Source organism: Patagioenas fasciata, chromosome Z (genome assembly GCF_037038585.1).
Source record: "Patagioenas fasciata isolate bPatFas1 chromosome Z, bPatFas1.hap1, whole genome shotgun sequence".
Taxonomy (NCBI): Eukaryota; Metazoa; Chordata; class Aves; order Columbiformes; family Columbidae; genus Patagioenas; species Patagioenas fasciata.
Window position 1 is genome coordinate 81,464,910 of NC_092560.1, and position 23,519 is coordinate 81,488,428.

The following is a 23,519-nucleotide window of genomic DNA, read 5'->3' on the forward strand; positions in this document are numbered from 1 at the left end:
GTCAACCCCACACAACCACACAGTTTGGAGTTTTCTCCAAATTTAATTTGCTGACAATGAAAATCTGAGATAAGAAAATATTGATAAATGACCTAGGTGTGAATTAAAAAGTTGAGCACGGGGAATCAGTCAGCTGTCAATTTTGTAGACCAAGCGTTTCCTGCCTGATTCTTCCTCGGGCTGGGCATAGAGGGTCACTCTGGCTGGCGCCTGATTCTGCTGTGTGTGACTCAGGGGCTTTCCGCACGTCCGATGCCAAGGCTGGATAACACCATGGGGATGTCATGGAATAATAATTAATAGGCAAAAACAAGAAAATGAAGAATTAGGCATTCTGAGACTCTGCTGTAGACCTGGCACTCATAAATATAATCTGTTTTCTACTGGGTGTGCTGCCGTTTGCCATTGTAGAGGCTCGAGCGTCCCACAAGCACATTGACCAGTCTGATGCCACCAACTGCCTGGCTGTTAAAGGTGCTGTCCCTTAGATGAGAACCAGCACAAATGACAGGGGCTCAATAGCAGTAATAACTCCTGCTGAATATTGCACTCTGGCCTAGTGGAGTCTCCTTCTCACTGTGCATGCACTGGCAGAGTTTCACTCACACATACGGTGCCAGACACCCCAAAGTATTATGTATGTTTCCAAACTATCGTTCAGATGGAGCTTCACACTGAAATGTGACACATCTTGTTCCTCAAGTTTCCATCTTCAAAAGTTTCAGGTGTCCCACAACAATGATAAATAATTTAGGCATATAGAGCATCCATGTGTCAAGTTTTGTGAAGCTCTGGGAAGAAAGGAACAGCTAAGATGATATAAGTTTAGATAAAAAAGGTGCCTAGGTACTGAGAACTAGATATTCTCCATATGGATATTATCCATGAATAGATATTCATATGATATTACCCGTTTTCATCTGAAGGATTTTACACGTTACTAATAGCATGTGAGCATTCTCATTTTTTTTCTTCCAAATAAGTTCTGATGCCAACCTCAGCTCACCTGTGAAATGTACCCCCTGACTGCTGACATTATCTCATATTCTGTGCTTCCTACTGTGTGACTGGCCCTCACAGAGAAAAAGTGTGAGATGTTTTCATATTCTCTGAAGACTGTTGGTGTGGAATATTTTTTCTTCTTGAGGCAGGGGAGAATATTTCAAATTTTAATAAAATCAAGGCCATTCTGTGTTTTTTCATGAGAAATTAAAATTGTTACCTTCTCCATAGGCTTAAGAACATACTGGTACAAAAGAAATCCAGTACTTCTGATTCAATTAATGTTATTTGTGCCTAACAGAGCAGACAAATAAAATACAATGGCAGACCCATCCAGCAATAGCCAATTGAGTCATACTCGAAATATCTTGAAGACAAGGTTCAAATATCTGCTCTGACTTGGACAGTGTAGAAATGTAACTGATAATATCACACATCACCAGTGGGATCTTAACATGAAGGCAAGTGTCTGTCCTTTCCTGTGCCAGTAAGACCACCCTGAGTTGGATAAATCTTCTGAGCCAAACCCAGTAAAAGCAAAAACCTCCAGTTTCATTGCTTCCACAATTTCTTAGGAAAAGTAATGATTTGTCCTTACCTTATGGTAGTGTTTTCTCAGCCATGGGATGGCCACTTTGAACAAGGAGTAGTAAGATTTTGTTGGGTACTATATGTCATCTTTCATAGAACTGCACTGTGTATATGTTCCTGTCATTCAGAGTTCAGGAGACACATACAAGATTCTTCTGCAAATTCATTTTCAAAGATTGCCAAGCCAGGAAGGACAATGTAGCTTTTTGGATTCATAGATGTTTCAGTTTGGTTTAGACTAAAGAATAGTTTTATTTTATTTCATGAAACTTTATGTCTAGAAAGGAATCCCAGAATTGCAGCAGGGCAATGCAACACTTAGCCACAAATTGGACCCCAAAGCCTTAAGTGAGATCTTTCCATTGCAATATGTGGACAGAGCTAGGAATTGTGTGGATTTACAATGGGTATGGGTCACTTAAACTTTCATGTGGGAAATGCTGAAGGGAGGAATGATCCCAGTCTTGCTTCTTTGAGAAATTAGGTACCTAACTCCAGTCCCTTGGTACCATGTAATTTCCTTGCCTACAAGACATTTTTCCCCTGAAATCAAATCTGTTCCTTATAGCTAAACATAATTTTTCAATGCTTGCCCTATAAATCACTTTCTTCAGCCCTCAATAATTTTTTTGTGGCTCTTTTCTGTACCCTCTCCAGTTTTGTCACCATATGTTTTAGAGTGTGGTTGTCAGACCCATAAACAGCCTCTGGAGTTCAATCTTACTGGTGCCATACACCACAAGTCATCTGGCTGTAGAGCTAAGGATCACATGGGTACTTTTGGATTCAAGGGTCCAACTCTAAACCCATACTGTCATGCTTGTCCAGGCTGCAGTACCGCACATTATAGTGTTTTTGTCTGTGTTCACAAGAAGCAAAACTATCATCTTAGTGTGTTAAAATCCTTTTTGTTTGCCCAAGCCAGGCAGTGCAGTTTGTTAAATCAGGCTGCCCTTGACTCTCAGTCTTTACTATTTCACCAGCCATAATGTCATCTACAAATGTCATCAGGAGTACTTTTACATTTACTTCCAGGTTACTGATGAATATCATAAGGGAAACCTCAAGTAACACTCCTCTTCAACAATAATTCTGCATTGACAATTACTTTCAGAGATCTGTCAGTTAAGTAGTTCTTAACTCATTTCATGTCTCCTCTTGTCCTGAACACAATTACTTTTTCTTGGCTAGAACACATCTTCTAGGAAGCCATACAGTCTCCAACCTGCAAATGTCATGAGATGCTGATTTTTACCAATCCTCCTATTGAGTTTCAGGGATGATTAATCACTGTTAACCATGTATGTCTTCATTGTAATGTCATCTCTTCTCTGAATTTAGCTTCTAGTTATCAATTCCTTTCATGACTTTCCTAGCTAAATGAAACAATTCTTTATACCTGGAATTCTCAAGTAGACCTAGTATTTCCTTTCACTCCCTGTCCTAAATTATGTAGTTTTAAATTTCCTTCTGCCAGTCCTGTGTTTCATTGACTGATGTTATATTTCTGCTAATGTGTTGTGCTTCTTCTTCATGTTACTACTTCTTTATTAGTCTGTAAAGCTTTAAATATATATAAGTATGAATATTCAAGGCTATATGTACATATACATGCAAAATTGATATGAATATGAAAACTGTGATTGAAATCCACACCATCACATATCAACAATGCCCATGAGAATCCAGGATAGGATTTGATACTTATTAGTAATCAGTTTCTCTGAAGTTATTTATGAGGGAAAGAATTTCATGTGCTTACGAGATCAGAGTTACTTGTTTGCTCAGGAAATGCTGCAAAACACAAGCTCAACTGTAAGAGCAGTAACAAACTGATGCATGTTGAAAGAGCTACAGGACGCTAACATTCAAAGGTTTTCAAAAGGACTTGCGTGTCTGAGCAGCCTGAGCAAAGGGCAGCTCCTGGACTTGTGCTGGTGTGTCAGCAAGCGCTGCATCATTGAGTCCTACAATTTTTATATACTGCTTGATGACAAAGAAATGTTTAGTCATTGGCTTTGTAGCGGGAAAAAAAGCTGTGGAAAGATCTGATAGGTAAGAAAGTCTGGTCTTGAACTTGAGCTACACATGCAGTCATCTCCCACACTGATTAAGGTACTGCTAAGCTATGAAGGGTTTTTCTAATTGTCCTGGTTGAGAAATCGGAGACAAAATCCTCTTTTACTTTTGGACAGTAGTGAGCATAGCACAGTCTTTGTCAATATCAAGAAGATGCTGAGATACGGATAACAAACTCAATTATCAAAATAATGTACAAAAGATATAGTCTGGGAATACTGGGAGTATAAATATACTAAACCCATGGAGAATCAAACAAAAAAGAGGGTTTATGTCTTCTAAAATTAGTTTTGCACTTGGTTTCCAATTCTTTTGCCCTGGGTTTTGATTCTTGCCCACCATTGTACACACAACAATGTTGAAACTTGATACCACATGTCTGAGGGATTTACACAATAAAAGGGCAACTTTAAAAATCACTATTATTTCTATTTTGGGGCAAATCGTGAAAACAGTTGAATTTCCAATTCCTGAGCAAAAAATTGGAGGATTGGAATGCATGCATATTTCTGTCTGTTTTCATCTGTCTTGGAGTTAAATTGCTCATCACTTACACTATAGTAGAATAAAATGAATTGCTAAATGTTGTATGTCTGAGAGTTTATGTGTATATAAACAGATAGATGATAGATAGATAGATAGATAGATAGATAGATAGATAGATAGATAGATGATAGACAGACAGACAGAGCTTTCTATGAAAAGATAGATAGATGATAGACAGACAGACAGAGCTTTCTATGAAAAGCTCAGAAGAATGTTAGGCAACTGAAAAGCAAAAACACGTAAGGAAATTGGTCTGATTTAAATAATTATGAATAGTTATTTTTAATTATTTCTTTGTATTTTTGGATCTTATAAGATGTTGCTAGTGTTCACTGGGGGCTTTGCAAGATGTGCTTTTTCTTTCACATTAACTTACAAATCACTCAATAATTCCGCATAACATTAATTAATACCTTGAACCTAGAAAGACTGGTATACACTTTAAGCTCAGTATGCTATTTATATAAAAATAACAGACTCATGGCCTTCATTATAAAACATCTGGCTGTCTCATGCAGTCAAGGTTATGTACAGATTGTTAGACACAAATAGGAAACTCATCTCAGGTCCACTGCAGGAATCAAACCAACTTTATGAATGTCACGGTATTTTTTAAGTGAAAAGAACAAAAAGAAGGGAATTTCCTTTTTCAGATTATTTGCTTAAATTGTATGAACTCCATGACACACAGCAGAATCAGAAGGAGATTTTTTTTTTTTTTTTAAGTAAAATGTTCTGCATCTAGAAGACAAAACCATAGGTAAAAATCCTTTGATGTCAACCCTGATCTGCAATGATTTATACACACATGTCATACAGGGTGACCACTCAAAGGAAAAGATCTTTTTCTGCTTATGAAGTTTATCCTGATCAGTCTTTTCAGAGTTTGAGGTCTACAAGTAACCACGTGTGATTATTTTTTTCCCCCTGTTATACATAAAAGAGGTCTAAAAATAACTTTGTGTGAATAAAAATCTTCCTTTAGTAATTTTGAGGCATTTTTATTATTATTTTTTAGACTCCGTCATGTTTTCATAGTAAGTGAGCATTAAATAAGTCATTATCTTGATTGCTTCCCAAATTCAACTTCTCAGTTTGAAATTTAATGGGGCTGCCTAGATACATTTGTATGTGTATATGTATACGTATACTCTACAGAAGAAAAGAAAAACAAGGCAAAAATAGTGAAGTCTCACAAAAAAACTTCTTATCCTGAACTTATTAAACAAATCAGTTTTTCTAGCAAAGCAAAATCAAAAGCTTTTTTGTTTGTTTATTTTTGTTTGGTTTTTTGTTTGTTTTGGTTTGGTTTGGTTTGGGTTTTTTTTGTTTTTTTTAGTATTTTGGTCCATAACTTGGTCTTCTGTGTTAATCCAATCCAGCCAATTATTTCATAATCATGTGTCAGTTTGTTCCAAGGAGGAAGACAATGGTCAATGGAGCTCTTCAACTCATAGGCTTTACCTGCCAAAACTTTTTGAAACAGAATTCTTCACATGAAAATGTCACTGGCGGCTCTGCCAATAAATGTTGAAACTATTTCTTTTTGTTTCATTTAGATACAAAATGACGAAATGTAGCTCCAGTTGAGTGACTTAATTTAAAGAAACAAGCCATGTCAAAGTGCTGATTCAAAATGACAATTCTTGTTTGGTTTCAATCAGAAGTGTCAACATTTTCAGTGTGACATTTGTGATTCAAAAGTTTTCAGGTTATGCATTTGTTTAGGGTGGAGGTGTGGTTGATCTGTTAAGTCTTCATTTTTTTGTGTGTTTTAATGATTTGCTTGTTTGTCTTCTTCTGTTGGTGGAGAGAAGCTGGGAAGAAAGGACAATGAAAGAAGGAGGAAGCCTTGTTGTTTCTATCCAAACCCATCAGCTTGGGATTTGAAGGCATCAAGGCAGAGGTCAATCATACAGAGATATACAAAAGGAACTAATGGCTTGGTGTGATTTTTATCTAGGAGCTTTTCCCAGAAAGCATGAGGAAGCACTGTGGGGCTGAGGACACATGCTCATCCATATAGTTGAGCCTGCTAAGGGCTGATGAGGGGTGCGCTGGCGTCTCATGGAGCACATGAAGTCCTCCTACCCCTCTGGCTCCAGATTGAAACCTCTGTTGTAGACATTTTGCTACACATGTAAAGGATTGTGGTATATCAATAAACCTTCATGGCTACTAAGGGTCAACCCAGGTAGTCCTTGCATTGCTTGAACCCTGAATTCAGGTCATTTGTATGATGGCCTGTGATTATCACTTATCCCAGAACAAAAGGGAGAAACTCCATGTACTTTGAGCTTCCTTCAACACTCTGGGACGGGGATCCCTGTGGCACCATCTCTACAGGGGATCAAACATGTAGAGGTACCCAGGAGGATGCTCCCTATTCCCCCACAATGTTACCTGTACCTGTAAGTACACTTACACGGCTCCATCGCACAAACCTTCCTTTTTCTGTGGGTTCCTCCTCATCACCTGTGTGATTACACAGGCACGTCAACATTTTAGTCCTGTGAGTAACAGTTTGCCAGACTGGTAAACCAAACATCAGGGTCATCCACACTGCTGGAAGAAGAAGAGTGGGAAAGTGAAAGCCCAAGGACTTGATTTTGTACATCTCCTCTGACCCAGAGCTGAATTTGTGATGTATTTTGGACATTGCTACTGCTTTATATTGAGAGGTGGGGGGAGCTTTAATCCTTAAAAAATGTGTTGCTTGTCTCCCCTAGCCCCAGAAAGGGGTTCCTCACCTCAGGTCAGAACAGCAGTCACTGTATCCCAAAAAACCTCTTGCATAAGTCATGAGCCCGCAGGGGTTGTGCTGCGAAAAGGTTGGGGTGGGGGGAAACGTGGGAGAGGGAGAGATTGGAGTGGGATAAGTACCACTAACCTGAGTCTCACCTTCTCTGCCTTTTCTCCCCCGCCCCATCACTGCTGCTGTTGTGTCAGGTAGTGGCACTGTTGAGTACATTAACCCAGGGCTGAGCACTGCAGCCACACCGAGTGTGCGTATGTGTGCGTGGAAGTGTGTGTGTGTGTGTGTGTGTGTGTGTGTGTGTCTGTGTGAGCCTGATCATTACCATATATTGCCCCCCCGCCCCCCCACCCTGCTGCCGCCCCGATGCTGCAAGACTCCGGGAGCGAGCGAGAGAAACACGGGGAGAGTAAACGGAGCCATCGACCCCCCAGATCTGCTTAAACAAATCGCAGCCCCTTGCAGGGAGGAAGAGGGAGAGAGGGGGGAACCAGACGAAAAGACAAAATAAAAGAGAGAAAGGGAAATACAGCGGGGAGCAAAAAAAAGGCAGCCCCTAGACGCCCCCTTTCCGAGACTGTACTCTCAGCAAGGAGGGGTGTGTGTATGTGTGAGCACCGAACCCGTGCCCGTTAGAAAAAGGGGGTGTTTTTTCCCCCCGCCTCCCCTTTGCCCTCCCTCGGCGCTGCGCGGCGGGGGGAGCGGGGCGGCCGCAGCCCCGCACCCGCCGGAGCTCCGGCACCAGCACGGGCCCGCTCCGGAGACGAGAGAGAGCCAGAATAAAGCGAACAGCTTCCTCGCCGCCAGAGCAGCCTTTTTTCTCGTCTCGGGGTTTTGCTCTTTCTTTTTCTTTCTTTTCTTTTCATTTCTTTTTTTTTTTTTTTTTTAAACTGCTCGCCGGGAAAAGCAAAACCGAAAACGGTTCCCCCCTCGCCCCCTTCAAAAGGCCCCCTAAACAACCAACAACAACAAACAGAAAGCAAAAAACGACCCCTCTCCGAAAAGAAAGAAAAAAAAAAAAAAAGGAAAAGACAAGGAAAAGCGAGAGAACCAGAGAATCAGAGACAAGCAACATCGATTTCAAATCCAGGATTTTATCCAGTGCATTGATTTTTTTTTTTTTCTTGTTCTCCCTTTTTTTTTCTTCTTCTTCTTTCCCCCGTCTCCTTTCTTTCAGCCGCCCCCCCCCCCACTTCTTCTCCTCCTTCCCACCCCCCCTTTTCCTTTTCATTTTATTTTGGATCCTGCTAAAATTAGCCGGGACTGCTCTGGGTGTTGCGTGTTAATTTGATTTACTCTGGGATTCCGTCTTCCAAGACGCCATTTTCCCCCCTTCTCGCTCTATCTCACTCTATCTATCTATCTATCTATCTATCTATCTATCTATCTATCTCTATCGAGCTATCTATCCCTCTGTCTGTCCGTCCATCTCCCTCTCTCCGGGTGCCTTCCCTCCTCCCCCCCTCCCTCCTCCCTCTCCGCTCTGCGTGTGCTGCGCGGCCGTGCGCTCCCCTAATCTGACAGATGAACACCGCCATGGGTTTGCCGCAACACAAGCAAAAGCACCTTTGGGGGCTGTGGCGAGGGATTGAAACCGGGATCTAAAAGAGAAGAGACAAGAAGGGGGGAATCCGAGAGAGGAGGAGGAGGAGAAGGAGGAAGAAAGAAGAGGAAGCTGCTAAGAAGCCCTCGCTGCCGTTTTGGGGATATGGGTTAGTAAAAAAAAAAAAAAAAAAAAGCAACAAAAATCCTGAGCCATCGAGGAAAGGTCTGTCCTGATGATTCGGTTTGCAGGAGGGTTTTACCCCTCTCTCTTTTCCCTCCACCCCCACCCCCCCCCGTTTTTCCGTCTGCATGCAAAAGTTAATGTCGTCTCCTTTTTTTTTTTTTTTTTCGTGTTGTGACTTCGCAATGGCGCGGAAAGGGCTTTATTTATTTGAGGGGGGAAGGAATATTTCTCCGCTGTGCAATGCATGTGAGTCCTCTCCCCCTCCGATCCCTTCCCTCCCCATGCTTTGTGACCGGTGGGGGGTGTGTGTATGTGTGTGGCTGGGCGGGGGGGTGTCTTAAGATCTTGCTGCTGGGAAGGGGTTGCAATTTTTTTAAGAGTTTGTATAACGCGTTTACCCCTCCATATCCCCCCCCTCCGCCCCGCTTTGCTAGCCTGTGTTTCCTCGACGGTACCGGGGGTAGGTGGCAGCTATGTGTGTGCGTGTGGAAAGGAGAGGGGGGGAGCCCCCTCCGCTTCGTAAATTGCAGGTTAAGTGGAGCTAGAGAGCAATATCGCAACCTTATGGGGATTTGTGTGTGTGTGAGTGTGTGTGAGTGTGTGTGTGTGTGCTTGGGGGTCCGCGGCGATGCTTGGCGCTGGGTGCGAGGGGGCGCGGGAAGCGCCGCTGCCCCGCGGAGGCCGCCGCGGCCCCGCGCTTGTTTTGACATTGAAAAGGACACGCAGCCTCGAAAAGCAGATATTTGCAGGAGCAAAGAAGTATGTGTGTGGAGGGGGCGGGGGGTGGAGAAAGGGGGGGGGGGGAGTAATTAGCAATGCGGGACGCCCCTCTCCCCCTGCTCGGTGGCGAAGTGAGGCGCCTTAATAATCGTTATTAATAAGCGGGTGATTGCCGCCCCCATGATCCCGGTGGTCCCTCTCTCCCCCTCCCCCCGGGTGGAAGTGGAGTTCAGCTTTGGGCGGTTTGAATATCGCCGATATTATCGAGGGGAGGCGGGAGGTGTTTGTATTGGCGGGGGGGACAAGACAAAACGCAGCCTGTAGCCGCGGGCGGCTATTGTCAACTCCAGCCCTGGCGCAAGGCTCCCTGCCCACCTCTGTGCACACACAGTCACTCACACTCTCACACACATGCACACACACGCTCACAGACACTCACACCCCTTCCTTGCCGGGTCTCCCTGACGGGCAGTGGGAAATAAGGTCCCTCCGGCGAGGTGGGGACCCCCTCCCGCCCTTGTTTCCTGGTGTGTTTGTTTGTGTGTGTGTGTGAGTGTGTGTGTGTGTGCATCACATCGGGCACTGGTGGTCCCCGCGCTGCCTGCCCCTGCCTGTGTATATTTATGTGTCTAAAAAGGCAGTTGAGAGAAGGATTTCCGATTCGTTTCCGCTTCAAATAAACGTCCCTGATAATCTCGGGCCTGATGCCTGATGCTAAAAGGGCACTTCGCTGCCGGGAGCCGCCGCCTGAGGTGGGGGGGACCCTGCCCGACACCCTCCGGCGGGCAGGTCCCCCTTCCCCGGGCGGGTTTTCAAGGAGAGATGCGGGGGGTTTCCCCGCGGAGGAGGGTGTGCATGGGAGGCGACTGGGGAGCGAGGCGGGGGGGAGTGGGGTGTGCATTGCCAACCCATCCAGGTGCTGGGGGGGATGGCGGTGCCCCCGCCGCGGGGTTGGGGGTGAGGGCAGGCGGCTGCCGTGAGCAAGGCGAGCCGAGCCGGGCACTGGGAGGAGTCCGCCACACACCAATGCGACCGGCGGGGATGGGGGGGAAGGCAAGGGGGAGCCGGGCAGGGCTGCTCCCCCCGCAAGCAGAGGTGTTTCATTAGCCGCCGTGGCCGTGCCGGGGCCGGGCCGGGCCGGGGCGGGGGGTACCCGCCGGGATGCCTGGTGTGTCCATCTGTCAAACCGCAAAGGATGTGCGAGGCGAGCAAAGCGCTGAGCCTACTAGTCCTCTGCTGTCAGGGAAAGTAATTTGATCCTTTTCGTATTGACAGGAGGATTTCATGGGTAAAGGACTGCTGGCAAATCCAATCCCGTGTTGAATATTATGGACCCAAATGGGAATAATTATTGATCCGACAGCCCCTGCAGCCAGGACTAACTTGGTGCAGGCTACAGTAATGATATAATCGGCCATCTAACGTTAGGCAGCGATAGCACGAACCTGAGGAAACAAGTGTCTAAGACCCTTTATCGCAGATGGTAGAAAAAAATGTCTATCAGGGAAAATGTGCAAGTGGCTATTTCACCCACACCTTTCTGCACTTCCTCGGCCTTCGCTGAGATTACTCCCCTCAGTCAGCAGCTCTTTCTGCTCAAAGGAGAAACATTTTTCATCTCCATTTGATTATTAGCTGAAAGGAGAAAAACCTCTCCAAACAATGAAGTTGTACTTTAATCTGTGATCTTAACTCAGAAGGGTTATGTAAAAGCAGGGAACAAAAAAAAAAAAAGCAGAAACACTCAGTGAATGGAGACTTCTTTTCCATCTCTTATTGGCTTTGGCTGTTTTTTTTTTCCTAACTTCTCAGACTCAAAGTTTTAATTGAAACCAGAAATCTATTGAGAAGTAACTGAGCCAAGAAAACCTCTGTTTTCTCTGCAACTAGGGATGGGGAATAAATAATTTTTTGCTGATGTTATTTCAAGTTGTTTGAGCTCTTCGGTTCCTGCCAAAAAGCCCAGCATAGATTATTAACACATTATCATTTTAGAAGGATGCACTCTCTGAAATGTAATAAAATGGTGTGCTAGGTTTGTTAGAGCCATGAACTATGATAGTTGTTGGCAAACAAAGAAACAGTGGCCACAATTTATTAATAATAATAATAATAACTGAGCTTGAATTTATATTTACTCGGTTTTTCTACTGAGGTTCCTCAGTATCATTTCCAATAATGTACTTTGATTAAGTTGGGAACTGTTCTTTTCAAATAACTGCTATTGCCATGTGCTTAAACAACTCGAGGAGTTAAGTGCGTGAAAAAGTCCAACCATCATTTTTTGGCTTCAGATGCTGCTTAATCTCCTCTTCTGGTCTGTTTTGACCCATCCTTTGAGCTCCTTTCCCCCAGCACACACATCTCATAGGTGTAAGTGCCAGCTTACCAACAGGACTCTTGTTTTCCATTACAAGATTTGGCTAATCCCAGTTTCAGTGACTTCTTTTTTTTGCCCCTCTCAGTAGGACTCAATTGCTCACACATAATCTTTCCCTTCTGTTTTCTTTCCCCTTTGGACAACACCCTTCAGGACTGAAAAACTCTGGCCTTGTGCTCTGAGTCTTGCAATTACACAGCAGTTTTGACTCTTGACCCAACTAGTAGCAAGAAAGGCTATTGTCTAATGAACCACGTAAAAACAGTTCTGGGCTCCAACAGATTGCTGTGATGTAAATGAAAGCTCTCCCAGTGAATTGATGACTGATTTGTTTAATTGTATGCCTAGGGGGTCTTTCTTGCTCCGTGTTAGCTACCCATCTCTGGACTATCTGTGATCTGTGGGTCTGTGATGATGTTGAATGTGCTCTGTGATCCATGGCCCACAGTAGGGCCAACCTAACAGGATTTAAGCCATATTCAGAAAATTTGGCATGTCATTTTTGCCTGCCAGAACATATAGGCACACAGTTTTGAGTGTGTAAGTGCCACAGTTAAGCATACATTTGATTATGAGTTAAGGCCAGTAGATCTGTACATAAAGAAGCCAGGTGGCCAGGCGAAATGCATGGCAAGATCTAGCCTAATTGCTGGGAAGTCTGGGCACTCTTAGTGCAGCAGCTATCCAAGGTTTAGAGCTAGTCCAGAGCCGAGCAAAAGTGCGAGAATCTGTGAGAGAACTTCAGCGGAGAAAGTTCCCAGTGTTTTACTGTAGGGCTTGTGGCTTCTACTGGAACTGGTTTTGCTGCTATTAGATGTTCTGTTCTTATTACTTTCTGTTTTTCCAACCTGATATATAAAAATATGCAAAAATTTAAAAAAATACAGTTTCTTTTCCCATTATTTTTGTTGACGAAATAAAATTACTCACCCTTTTTGGAAATTGTCATGTTGATTAAAGATAGGTTTTAAAACTCCTCAACTTCAGGTTTTAGCCTCGGGGGACTGTCAGATCTGAAAACGATGTCCAAACTGTAAAGGTTAGGACTTCTTTGCCTTCTTTGCGTTGTTAGCACAGTTGCATCTGAGGTGTGTTCACACCCTTAGAGATGGTTTCTTTCTCCTTTCCCAATGTGAAGGTTTCACTTGATATAGCTTCAAAAGTTCATTGCGTCTTCACACCTGGTTTTAGAGACCTGCTGGATTCTGGGAAGATACGCAGGTCCCCAACAGGCACCTGGATTCTGCATTCTCATTTAACTGGTCATAGAGAGAGCAAAGCGAACGGGATAAATAGAGGGGGGCAAAAGAAAAAAAAAAAAAAGGAAGGCAAAATCATTTCTTAGATTGAATAAAAGCAGTCAGAGAATAATGCAACTTGTTTTTCAGAGCTGAGGAAATGTGTGAAGGAAGTAGGAGGTGGTAATTTCTGTTTATCAGCTCTTGAGAGAGAGCAGAGTTAGGGGCTATTTTGCCCTTTTGGACTGGGATTTACTTTGCAGCACAGATTGTCCAAACACAATGATGAGCTTTTACTGTAAACTGTGGGGCAGCTGGATATGAAAAACAATTTTCTGACATTATTTTATTTAGGCTTTTGTTGTCTTTTACGAAATTGAAAATTTTGACCTGTTCTCGGGTTAGTCACCTCTCTCTCCAAAAGTCTAAATTGAAACTCTGGACCTCAAACAGCCTGAGGATTGCAAGGATTTGATCCAGGCTTGATTATGATCTTTACAGCTCTATTTTACTTCCCAGTCCAGCTGGGGATATTTGTGAGGTCTCAGGTCTCTGTATCTCTATGATCTTTGTCCAGCTGCCTGTTCACCCAGCCCCTGTGCTGTTGGTAGTATGTGGTGATGACCCCGCCAACTTCAGAAGTGGAGGGGAAAGTGATGGGGCTGAAGCACAGGTGCCAAAACAGGAAGGTGGCCAGAGACCTACCCTGGGAATACGGTCACTGATGTTGCTCGCAGATCCCGGGGTCAGGTTTACTCTTGCTTTTGAGTGGTGACAGTGGTGGGGCTCATGTCTGTGTGCATCCAGTGCAGGGGTTTTGCAGAGAAAAGGGGGTTATATAGACGGTAAGGATGAGCCTGAGTTGTCTTTTCTATGTAGGGCTGGTGAATCTGATCCACCTTTTTTGAAAGCAAACTCAATCTGTGGAGAAGCCAATTTTCATGAAAAGACAAGGTCAGAAGGTGGTGGTGAGGCTCTGATCCACACTGGTGAATACCAGAGCACAACGTGGCCCAAGGCTCGGCTCTGCAGTGCATGATATATTGGGATGCAAACGGCCGGTGGAGTGGAGCACTGAAGTGGTAGCTAAAAGCTGTTTTGGGTGAGACTTATTTGGCTTCTCACTGTTTCTGTGAATTGCTGTGAATTTGCTGTGCAGTCCTGGGCAGTTTAAGGCTCTGTGAATGTGACAGTGATGAGCAGAAAGTTCCCTCCACTGCAGTATGGTATCTCCTGTAATAGCACTTGGGAAAGCTGTTCAGAAGAATGTGTAGTAGGCAAGCATGGGGTAACCCAGAGCTCACTTAAATACCTCAAAATTAGAGATGGGTTAAAGATTGGAAGCCTGAGGTTTTATGTTACTTTGATATTTTTGTAAGCCTTAACCTTTAAAAATGAGAGATATATATGTGTACAATGAATCATTCAGTTTCTGTCCTGGTATTTCAGCAGATGGGAAAGTTGGTTTTAAGATGGAAGGGAGAAAATGAGGATACTAAAACCAGAGGTCAAGCTGCAAGGCATTACAAGCATGTCTTTCCTCCATCTGTATCCACGTATCCTGGATATCCTACCAATGTGATTTTTAAGGCTTGGATATTGGCCCAGCTTCCCTGTGTGTTTCCAGACCTAGCATATTCTGAAATGAGGCTGTGATCCATGCCTACCTCTCCTTAGTCTTGTTAGACTTTTGGCTTTGGAGAATGCAGTGGGGTTTCCTCCAAAACTCCTCTGAAATCCTATTAGTTTGCTAGACAAGGAAATCCTTCCTGTAGCTTATTTATTTATTTATTTATTTATTTATTTATTTATAAATTTTTTCTTTTTCTTTTCTCTAAAACCTTTCTATGTAACTCTATAGTGGGGATTCAATAGAATTCTGTACAAGGGAATAATTCTCTTCTGAATTCCTCAGTTCTTTCTGAGAAGGGATCAGAGATGTGAAGCTTACCTGAGAGAGTTTAGTAGGTGTTCAAACAGGATTGTATACAGTAAAGTGCTACAGCAGCTATCTGGGCAAAGTGTTATTATACATGCCCATTGTTCCTAAGGTTGCAAAACAATTTAAAATATTAACCCATATATTCACGTCCTTGTAACTTCCACAAACCTTCATCTAATGGGCTGAAAAATGTCATGCTTTCTCTTTGCTTGATAGCAATTTTCTTCCTGAAAGGCTGAGTAAATTCTCTCCAGCTGTCAGTTCTTCCTTATTTTTCCCAATTTATTCAGAAAAAGTGAAGAACAGGAACCACTTTTCCCTTTTAAATTATTCTAACCACATGCTTTTAAAGAGGGCAGCAGTCTAACCTGCTGGACTTTGAGCTGATAAATGAATATAAACATAGGGCTTGTTGAAGGCATCTGTCTTCTTTTGGTGTGTGAGTGGTACAAGAAAAAATGGAGGTCACCATTTCCAAAGCCATGACAATTTAATTGTCATTGTAGGCATCCTAAAGTTGGCTGAGATCTTTCAGTCAGTTGACTTAAACAGAGGCGTGCTGTCCCTGCAAATCCTGATGGATAAATGTCACAAATGTAATTTGCTATGGGTGTTGGTTTACATTAGATCTCAGTTCTGTATCATAGGAGGTAGTCACAGGAACATAGGTCCTGCTTTTCCTTCCATTTATCAGAGTTGAAGAGAGATCTGTTCTAAAAACATGCCAACTTTTAAGTGTGGTTTTCAGGCTAGAACATTTTCTTCAGGTTTAGCTTAGTGAAGAGACCTCCCAGGGCCCTTGAGAAAACATCTCAAAAAAATAGTGTGAGCAACAGTAAAATAGCAGTAAGCTGCAATATGGCCATAAGTAGGCAATAAGACCTGATTCAAACCTGCATCCATCTCCAATATGGATGCCTTAGTTCAGGGGTGTCTCGACCCATCAGAGCCCACAGACCAAATTTTGCTTGGTTGAGACTTAGGTGAAAGACTCAGATTAGGCAATAGAGACCCCTATGTCAACAACACAGAGAGAAGGCACCCATGAATGACTTAACCTTGGGATTCCACTGAATTCTGACCCTATTCTGACCTTTAACATCCTCCTGAAGTCAGTGGCATTACAAGGGAATAGCAACTCAAAGTAATAGTCCTCCTTAAACAGAGATATGAGTTGTAAACCTCATGCTCCCAAACCTGTTTGGATTGAGTGAGTGAGGGAGGGAGTCAAATGTGTACAAAGCTGCACAGAGTACAGTGAAGTAGTTCATCTGGAGAGGCTTTTTGGGCGTGCAGGTACTCAGCAGGCTTTTATCTCCCGTCTGACTCAACTTCTCCCAGCACTTCTGCAACCGCTTCCTCTTCAACCTCATTAGAGGCGAAGCTTCTCCTTTCCTTTGCCCATAGCAGTTGTCTGTTACCTTGTCTTTATTCCTGGCCTCGGGTCTTCCCACCAGCATGCTCCAGACTAACGTTTATGCCTCTTAATGTTACCGTCCTGGTACCAAGTTCTGCTCTCTGCCCTGTGCACATCCAGGCACACCCACCTGTGTCCTGCGCTGTTTTTTCCTCCTGTTTTTTCTTCTGCGGTCTGTGAGGTTTTAAAGGCACTTCTTTTTATTTTTTTTCTTGCTGACCCGGACACTTGTTCTCACTCAAAGCCAAAGGACTAACATGTTTTGCAAGGAAAAGCAGTCTCAATTCCTTCCTCTAAACACCCCAAATTATTGCTCTTCTTCTTCCATGCCCCCTATATGCCCACAGTCCCCCATTGATGCCAAGGATGCTTGGTACACTGTACAGCACCAAGTAAGTTACCACCACTTACGTAGCATGGAAATGCACAGTGCAAGCCTGCATGGAAAATATCCAATCTTTCTTATTCCTAATCTCATTCGAACAATGCAGAATTGAGTAACATGGGATGTGTTGTTTGTACAGCCTCTGGACTGAACACAGGATAGATTCTGGACCAAACCCTTTTTGGTCCTCCTTGTGCCATTGCTTATGGCTCTGAGGAATGGATGCTGAGCCAAAACCTGGTGCATTCCCTATCAGATGTGTTGTTTCATTTTATTTATTTCTTTGTTTTTCCTGAAGGGAGGGAAAGCTGCTGTATTTGGTACTTATGCAAGCAAAATGAAATAACGGAGAGAGGAAAAAAAAAAAAAAAAGAGGAGGAAAGATGAGTCCTGTGGCAGAATTCGTGAATAAAAATAAACCTCTCATTAGTGATTTATATAAAGAAATAATTTTCCACATGTTTCAGGGTGCGGAGGGAAATGTTTGATCAGAGGGAGAAGCAGAGATTGTTGTCCTAGCACAACTGTGTTAGAAGGAGGCTACTGTGTTTGATGGCAACTCTCCAAGACCAGAGCTGATCTAGGAAAGTTTGGTAACACAGATGATGGAACTGTGCAGAATTTCGCTTTCTGTGGCTGATCTCTGTGCCAATAACCTTTCCCTAAATACCCATAAAACTTTCCACTTGTAGCCTGGAGTGGCTGCCACTACCTCCAGGATGGTGCACTTGGCAAGAGCTGGCTAGAATAGAGTAAGCATTTGAAGTCCTCTACTCATGCATATTGATACTTTTCCCCAAAGGGTTTTATGGCTGTTGTTAATGGAATAAGTTTTATCCTTGTAGTAGTACACACTGCTGCAACCAGTATACTGCTAATGGTATTGTCTTGAATCATCTTAGAAGTCATCTTTGATTATGTTTGATTATCACGCTTGGTCTGGGAGTTCAGCAACCTGATGTTGATCTGACGAATCTCCTTGGTTGGCTCTTTGTGTTATAATGAGCTGGAGCACAGTTGGCATCTCATTCTGTTTTCTTATGTCCTGGAGGCCTATTCTTCACAAGGGCAATGGGTAAAGATAATGCACCAACTCTTGATGTCATTGGGATCAAACACTATTCCTTGATTCAGAAATGTAAATCCATTGAACTGAACCCAGTTTTACGGCAGTCCTGCAGCAGCACTTGTCTCAAGGGCACAAGTGGGATGAGGTTGGCCCATTAGAGACCAGAAGTCAGCATCAGGAGGTGTTTACATGTCCGGTGACCATACTCCCTTTCCCAACAGCCAGATAGAGCTTGAGGTTGTAACTGAGTAGATTTATAAAACCTTGGCACAGTTTTCAGGCAGGAGCTTGTAAAAGTCCTTGGGCAACATGATGGGCATCTCTTGTCCTACTACAGATGGGTGCTTTGCTACGCTACCTGTCGCCACAGCTGCACCTTGTGCAGTGTTGGTTTTATGTGCCTTGTGATCTACGGTTGTGTCAGTTGTTTAATCATTCAGTTGGCCCTCCCTTCAGTGCTGTACGAGTTAGTTATTTACATAGAAAAGGTGACTATCTGATCTAATTATGGAGTCTCAAACCTAATTATGGAGGTAAATATGATTCTGTAATCTCCTCTTAATGCTTCTATGTTGAGAAGACAGATACACATATATGTAATGTGCACACTCACATGCTTCTGTAATTATGGATATGCTTGGGCTTTCATTTATTTTTGCCTCTTTATCTTGGGAGGATGCTTTCAGCCTCATCTGGCTATGAGAGATCTTTAAGTTACCTTGTCTTTTCCCCTCCAGTGTAATTTTTCCTGGCTCCTTTTGCTGGACTTCATCACGCAGAGACAGAACCATCAGTCAGCATTACTCAGTCATGCTGGTGCGAGTGCAGGGGGCTGGTATCACTTAGAGGCAGGCCAATCCAATAGAAACAAGTGAAGATTACATTCTACTGTTCTAGTAACTACCATTAATCCTTGCTCCTTGTTTTCATGTGGATAGACCACATCTGGGAGAGCTTTCATCCCTTCCCTTCAGAGAAATCCTTTGCATAACCCATGCATAATCAGAGGCAGAGGTGTAAGGACTGAAACAAAAGCAGTGTTGGAGGCAAGGGGACCACATGGAGAGGAAGCACCTCTCTTCTGTGTAAACCCCTGTGCATCTAACTCAACCAGTCAATGAATCACATACCATAGTTAGTTAGTTATTTCTTATAAAAAATCTGTGGATTACGGGCATTCACATATGGTCATTTTGCTTGCAATTATTTTTCTCAGCTGAGGATCTCATACTGTGTCTGTTGTATACCCACATCTATTTTATAAATACCTATATCTGGTGATATCATAGGCAGGAATTTTAGCAGTGTATTTAAAATTGTCATGCAGTAGAGAGACCAATTTGCTCAGCACTGGACATAGTAAAAAAAACCCACATCACAGAAGCACAGAATGTTTGGGGTTGGAGGGATGTCTGGAGATTGTCCAGTCAACCACATTGCTCAGCCCAGGATTACCTAAGGCAGGATGCTCAGGGCTGTGCCTGGTGAGGATCTGGACATCACCTGGCCATCTCTGATTCTTTATTGAGATGACATTCATTTGCTTTGCTTGAAGGGGAAGTCCTTCTATCTTGTTTCCGTCCTCATTGACAGAAGCCGGTTGAAAGGGAGAGGTTGTTTCCTATGGGATGTATAGCATGGATGGAAAACAGCTGTCATAATCATTTTTCCAGCTTCTTCCCAGAGCTGGGTTGTTCTTTCAGAGTATCATGGTCACAGGAAGTATCTGAGGTTGTGATCCAAAGATGTGATAATTGAGCTCCAGGGCTCTGAGCATCAGATTCAAAAAGGTACTGGTGCATGATATTGATCCAGTATAAACTCATTCTCCTGGTTCAAATTTGTTTAAAAAAAAATAAATTTGCTGTGGTTTAATTTTATCCCAGCAGACTTTGTGTTCCGTCATACTGTGTCACTTGTCTGCACCACACTGGCTTCATTGCTCACATGTGTCACCCATCCTCTGGAACCGCCTTTAAGATGTCATGAAGAAAGGTTTAACTCCCGTCTTGTGTGCCTTGGTGCATTCCATAAAAGTATGATCAGATGCCTGTTCCTGATCTGCATTCAACTTGTGCTGCTGGTGATCTTGCAGTGCATGGACCATGACCACAACCACGCTTGAAATTCCTAGTGTTTTTGTAAAACAATAATGAAGAAATGACTGGACTTGTTTTGTTTTGTTTGTTTGGATTTGTTTCTTGGTTTGGTGTTTGTTTTTTTTGTTTTTTTTTTGTTTGTTTGTTTGTTTGTTGTTTGTTTTTTTTTTTTTTTTTTTGTATTCTTAATGTGGGTTAGCTGAGTTCAGTGCAGCTTGCTGCATGCCAGGCTGTTATGTCCCATGATAGGGTTCTGAAGTTTCACTGACACTTCTCATAAAAGCAGATTTCTGACCAAAACTTTCCCTCGGGTGTAATGTGGGTTGTCCACTGGCTTCTACCCCAGAGGCAGCCGCATTTCAGCAGTTACATATATAATCAAGGAAGCAACCTGGGAATTTTTTGAGTGAAAGGTGATAGCTCATCATTAAATATTGCTGTATAGCCTCCAGTGCTTTGTGGTGAACAGTTTTAAAAACATGGAGTGTAAAGAGGCTTCCAGGATTTCTAACATTTTGCAGAGATTAGGGATTTAACTGTATGTCACATGAGAGAACATGAGATCCAAAGGCAACATGATAGACGTGGGGTTTGAGAAGGTGTGGGCTGCAATTCACGTTCACTATGACAGTCTCAGATTTGTGCCTCAGTTTCCCCTCACTTCAACCGGTTCAATAGAACATTTTTGGTCTCTATGGATAAAATTAATGCATTTTCAGTAGCTACAGGTGTGGCTGGGATTAGTATATTAGAGGAATTGGGCAGCATCTCTTAATATTACCCTGAACACTCTGCTGGTGCTCAAGCAAATCAGAGCAGTAGCACAAACACTGGGCAGCTGAACTTGGCTTGTTTGCATTTGCCTAATCAGTGTTTGCTTCTTACTAATGTGGTTGCTTCTGTGCATAGGGCAAAAGCCATGCCAAGTATTGTTCCCACTTTCATTTAATGGAGAACACCGAATAGGTGGATGTCTCCCCCCCTACCATAGTCTCTCACTTTTGTTTTCCTCCTCAGCAAATTTTCACTTTAATTGTATTATAACCGTGGTATCTGAACACTTGAGGAGTTGCCTCCAGCTGGAGAAGGGAGTGTATTCAAAGCCCTTACTGGGAAACATCCAGTGTGACCCAAAAGAAGGTCTTGTACTCAGGTCTTTGCCTCCAGAAGTGTGTTTGAGGTGCCTAGAGGAACTGATAAGAGATGTATGAGAAGCCATAGCAAGGCTGAGCATGAAGGCGTTTGATTATTTCTCAGTACTTATCAGAGGAAGTGTGAATCTCTCTCTAATTAAGAGCTAATGCCAACTTCTGTGAAATTTGTTGTCATTCACCTGTGAATTATCCTCCTCAAATTTAACTTGACTGCAGGAAGTCTGCGGTAACGGTTTCCTCTGGGAGCTCAATTTGGATGGTAAAATGCTTCTGTAGTTGCTTATTGAACATGACTTGATGCTGGTGAGCCTTGGGGGCCTGAAAGGGCAGTTTAGGTGAACACTTAGAAGTGTAGACTGCCCCCATCTCTTGGGTGTTTAAAATAGAGCTAGAGGTCTCCCGGAAAATCCACTTCCTCCCTAGATTTCCAGATCTGCACATTGCCAGTTAAGGCAGAAGAGCTGCTGGAGGAAAAATGTTCATTGCTGTCCCTTCAGCGCTTCTGCTTGAAGGCAGCCTGGGGAGGGGAGATGAGGAGGTTTCCAAAAGAGGTTACACTTTCAGAAGCCTGAAGTGAGGTTCTCTAATTAGTCAAGGTGCGGGTAGCCTGCCCAAACAAGAAAGACAAGCATAATGTCCCTGCACCCAAGTCAAGTAACTATTAACCCTGGAGGAGAGTAAGGAGATACCTTAAACAATGACCCAGTTAATTCTGCTTGGTGTTTGAATGCAAGGTTATTTGTTGCTACCTGCGGGTCTGGTGATATCATCATCTGCAGGCTGTCAGCAGAACACGAGGGATATTTTTAAGTGGTATTTTTAAGTGGTATTTTAAGGTGGATTTAGTGTGAGCTCACTTGACATGAGTGTAATGCAATGACTTTATTCATCTGTTGCTTTTTTGTACCGACCTGGAGGCATGCGTCCAAACAGGGTGAGTGTTTTTGGGCATCATGACCCAAAGCTGAGATCTAAGACCTACAACCACTCTTTGGAGGAGAAACCTAGTGTTTTATTCTCCCTCCATAAAGCATTAGGTAATGGTTCTAAACCTGAAACACTCTTCCCAGCTCAGAACCATGAGTTCGTGTCAGGATCCATTCGACACAAGGTCCCAAGGGAGCTGGTCCATTACTACGGTGGCTGTGGTCACTTCCTTGCACCCTTGGTGGCTGTGGGCTCATCCTGCTGCCCTGCCTGCAGAGCTAGATGCTGTCTGCCAGAAGCCTTCTCTCTTTTTACCAGCAGTGAGAGAGGTTAAAAGCCTGTGGGTGGAGGCCAGCACAGAGTGCCCATTGTACATGCGTGCATACCAGAGCAGTAACTCCCTGGAATGCTGCACCACCGAGCTTTTACCACCTTATGTTTGTGTTGCAGCTGAGGAGTGTGTGTACATTACGTCCCTCTCCAAGGAGATTAACAATACAAAATGACAGATAAACAGGACGGCCTTTTTTTAATTTTTTTTTTTTTTTTTTTTTTTTTTAATTGGACTGGTTGGAAGAGGAAGGTAACCCTGACTCCCATCACCTCCATAGGGGCATAGGGGAGGCGAGGTGCAAGGTCAGTCAATTAGGTGGAGCAGCCTCTTGTAACTGGATGGCTTTAATGTATTTATTGTGTTAGTAATTAGTGACTACCACACAGTAAACACTTGGGCTGAAAACTATGCAGGGGCATTAACTAACTCCCCCTACAATGGGTTTGAATGAGGTAAGCTTTATCCTTGGTTCACAGGTGGTGAAATGGAGAGACTTGCTGACCACGGGGTGAGTCAAGGCAGGTGTGCAGGAGACCTTGAGTCTGTTAGTTCTTCAAGATCACCTTAAATGAGACAAGTGGCAGCAGCTCTGGGAAATGAATCTCCTTCCTGTTGCCCAAAGATGTGTAACTTAAGCATAAGTGTTTTTATGGTGTACTTCTGTCTCCTGTGAACTACAAAAACCACTTCTAAGGCCAGTTGGCAGTTCAGGCTCCATGACGGTTTTGTTTTGGTTTTGTTTGTTTGTTGTTCCTTTGTTTTGTTTCTTGGGCTATCAACTTGTACTATTTATGGGAAATTTATTTGAATTTGTGTCTGCTTGGACCTGGGTGGCGGTCACCCAGCGATGTCATGGAGCTCTAGAGTGCTTAAGGCTTTCCGTTAGTAGCCATATGTACCAGGGTCAGACAAGTGACAAGTGACCCATGGCCATAGTCCAAGGGAAATATGGGTATATAACTAATATAAGGTGCGTGTTGTTACTTCTTTTTGAATTTTAAGCTCATGCAAAGTATTTTTAAAAAGTAGAAAGAAACCAGTGGTACAAGAGCATGTCATTTTTCTTGATGAGCTGTGCTTTAAAGTAGAATAGTCTACACTGACAACGTTGTTACGATTTGGTGATAGGTGGCAAGATCATTTTTTTTCTTT

At 43.3% G+C, this 23,519-nt stretch overlaps 1 protein-coding gene across 8 annotated transcripts in view; it reads left to right on the forward strand.

Moving 5' to 3' along the window:
* The first annotated feature begins 7,640 nt into the window (after positions 1-7,640).
* SETBP1 (SET binding protein 1) overlaps positions 7,641-23,519 on the forward strand; it is a 264,561-nt gene continuing 248,682 nt past the window's right edge. For 3 of the 8 annotated variants that reach the window (XM_065860356.2, XM_071802419.1, XM_071802420.1), the window contains exon 1: positions 7,646-8,685. The gene's annotated coding sequence lies outside the window, so the exon portion shown is untranslated. Of the gene's footprint in view, positions 8,686-8,872; positions 8,949-23,519 lie in introns of those variants that run through there. The other 5 variants (XM_071802421.1, XM_071802422.1, XR_011736563.1 and 2 more) reach the window with 4 other exon arrangements.